The sequence below is a fragment of the Pseudomyrmex gracilis genome, unplaced genomic scaffold (assembly GCF_002006095.1).
Source record: "Pseudomyrmex gracilis isolate BER0280 unplaced genomic scaffold, ASM200609v1 scaffold_37, whole genome shotgun sequence".
In the NCBI taxonomy this organism is placed as follows: Eukaryota; Metazoa; Arthropoda; class Insecta; order Hymenoptera; family Formicidae; genus Pseudomyrmex; species Pseudomyrmex gracilis.
Window position 1 is genome coordinate 493,574 of NW_018020621.1, and position 3,429 is coordinate 497,002.

Here is a 3,429-nt window from a genome sequence, read left to right on the forward strand (position 1 = left end):
TCTCTCTCTCTCTCTCTCTCTCTCTCTCTCTCTCTCTCTCTCTCTCTCTCTCTCTTTTTCTCTCTCCGTTGGACGTTAATTATAATAATGCGAGTGACACTGAATTGGCATCGATCACTGATAATTACGCTGAATTGTATGAATGCTTAAATCATTTCAAATTCTTATCTGTCACGTGAGAATTTCTTCAACTGATGTTTTTATCTTTTAGTTTTTATCTTTTCTCATTAAATCTCTCATTATAGAAAGTAATAAAAGAATGGGATTTGTTTTGAGCTCTGACGTGTATTTGGTATTGCGTCAAAAAAGATAAAGAGAAAGAGAAAGAGAGAGAGAGAGAGAGGGAGAGAGAGAATGGGAATTAAAATTACACGTTAACAGATTTATGATAATCCGTTATGCGAACACTCCCAAATTGTAAAGAGCTCTGTGCATTAGTTAGACGGGTAGTTTGATGGTAGCGACGTTAATCCGTAATGCGCGTATTTCAAGCCTAACGCGTGCGTCATAAATCCATTATTCGTTGAGGATGCGTTACGAAGAGAGATTTGGCATTGGCTCGCGATAGTTTTGGTTTATGGAATCCTGATCGCTCTCTCCCGAGTAGTTATACGCAATGTATACATACCCTGTATGGGATTTACTGGAGCGCGATAAGGTTAAACAATTGTTTGAGCCGATTACAAGCCGGAACTTCTGCGCATCGAGTCTATCGTTGATTCGCCATTATTAAATGGCTGCTCCCATCCAATCGTCATTTATTCGAACACATGCAGCTCCCTTTTTGTTCTGTTTTTTTTTGTTTTCATTTTATTACTTTTGTTTCACGATAACATTTTCTGTAATTGTTGTTTTTTTTTGTTTTTGTTTTTTTTTTTTTTTTTTTTTTTTTTTTTTTTTTTAACGCGATAAAGAGAGAAATTTGATTTAATCTCTCATTTTTTTACATGTTTAAAACTTTGTTAAAATCTTGATGAGTTGAATTTCGTGCCAATTAAATAAAAAAGAAGAGCATTTTCCGTCGGTTTTTGTAAAGTGTGCTAAAAAGTTCGAAGAAGAGACTCTTTCGCAACTCAATTGAAAGTTGAAAATTTTTCAAAGTGTGTCTCCCCCGTTATAACAACGTTAACTTGGATAAAGTTTGAATATTTAACATTAGAAAAATTGATTTTGCCTTAGTGCTGATTTAATAGTCACTTAATGGATAATTATTTCATCTCTAACAAGTTACAAGCTTCAGATATAAAATACAAATTCACTTTGAACATGTTCCATTAATCAAAACTGTCGTGTTTCAGATAATCGAATTGAGTTAATATATGAGAAGCGCGTTATTTTGAAAAAATTTTTCAAACAATAATTACGGTTTGCTGATTGAGCACTCAGACATTAATGACAATCTGCGCGTCGTCAAATTGATTCGTCTTGTTCTCAATCAATATTCGATCGGACAGTTTACTGAAATAATCCGGCAATCGAAAACTCAATTTTCCGTCCTAATTGTTCACTCGCACGCGAAATTATGAAAGCTTTTGGAATCAAAATTCTCGTCGCGCGCGGGTGACTGGCTGATTAATCCTCGAGACGCTCAAGATGCAACGACGTGCGTCGATGCGTTTCCAGAAGAATGTGTGTGTGTGTGTGTGTGTATGTGTGCACGTGTGTGCCGCGCCGTCGTAAAGTCGTCGAACGTTGTTGTCGGATGGCCCTTCGTGGGCGCGGGTAATCCTCGTAGATTGGCGCGGCACAATAATTCGTCTCGTATCGGCCTCGTGGGGCTGAACGAGCCCCGTGGTGTTAAACGAGCGATATTTTTTCTCCGGGAATACCAGCATTCCGGTCGTCGCTGTGCACCTGTTCTACGATCTATCTAGCGAGCGAGTTTCATGCCGCCGAGTTTCAACCTTCTTTTCCCTATTCCTCGCTTAATCCCGCAAATGCGCTAGTTCGGCCGCATTTGCTCGAAATAACGTTGTCACAAATTATTAGTGTCATAGTAACGCGACGTGACTGCGTTAATAACTGAAGGATATGAAAGATCGCGTTATTATTATCAGTGACATTCTTGATATAATATTTTATTAACTTTATTTAATCGCTTCTTCATGCGACCCGCTCTCGCCAAACGATCTCACATTGCTTCTTCTCATTTATTCGCGTCTATTTGTTGTTAAATGATAATGTTTTCAGACTGAGAGTGTCGATTTGACAGCGACGAGCGCTATATCGCGAACCGATGTTGAATATTTTCTTCATACACGTCGCTACTTTTATATACCGTCGAAACGAGCAGCCAGTCCGCGCGCGGGAGTATACAGTAAAACCGATGGAGTAAATCGATGTATCGTTGCGACAACAATACGCCCGGACGAGGGATGAGTCGGGAAGGCAGACGCGTCGCGACGTTCGAATGTGACACTCGTGCGCGCGCGCGCGATTCGCTTATCTTCTATCACAGGTATATCGAGCGTCTTTTTCCGACGATACAAGTACTCTTTGCTCTGGGAAGAAAGATCTGTCGAGAAAAAGTTCCCGACGCGGTAGAGGTTTCAGCAGAAACCCTGATTGCGAAATACCCGCGACACACAAAGATAGCTCTTTGTACAACGTTAGTGCGACAGATTTGCGTACACATATAGAGTTAATGATACATATCATAACACAAGGTCTTGTTTACTCTCGCATGGATGTTCAAATATTTAACAGCGCCCGTGTATTTGCTCAGACACGTTGCATTGTTGGTACAACACTCTGCGGCTGCATTTGGCTCTTTGACAAAATGATCCTGCTCGGAAATTCTTTTTGTTTGCACAATTCGCCGATTGTCCAAAGATAGCGTCATTGAAAATCGCCGCTGCTCGCATTGTGCAGTTTTTTTTTTTTGTTTTTTTTCTTAAAGAAAGTGAGTCACAAAGTGTAGATTCACGAAAGTGTTTACATTCTTCCTTCCGCGAAAGAAAGAAACTGTTGCATTATCGTTCATCAACGTGATATTGAATTTATTTTAAGTCAACACATTTATTTTTTTTTTAAATCAAGATTAAAAAATATATAAAAAATATCGTGTGAAAAAAACCTGCGTATTGAGGATATTATTTGCCATTTTAAAAATATCATTAATAAAAATAAAATTATTAAAAAAACTGGAAAAAAGTAATCTTTTCAGTGCGTATATTAATATGTTTTTAAATTTATTATTTTTTTATAACGAGGAGGAGTTAAAATTTTCTCACCAGAAGCGAATAGTGTGACGTATTATTTATGCGCCTAATGGAACATGGAAATACACGCGTATTAACGTGAATAACTGTACCTTTTTTTTCTTTTTTTTTTTTTTTTTTATATCGCGTCGAAAAATGTCGAAAAATACGTTTCTCTGCAGAACGGTTAAAAATTAATCCGATATGTCGCGTATATGTACATGACTCA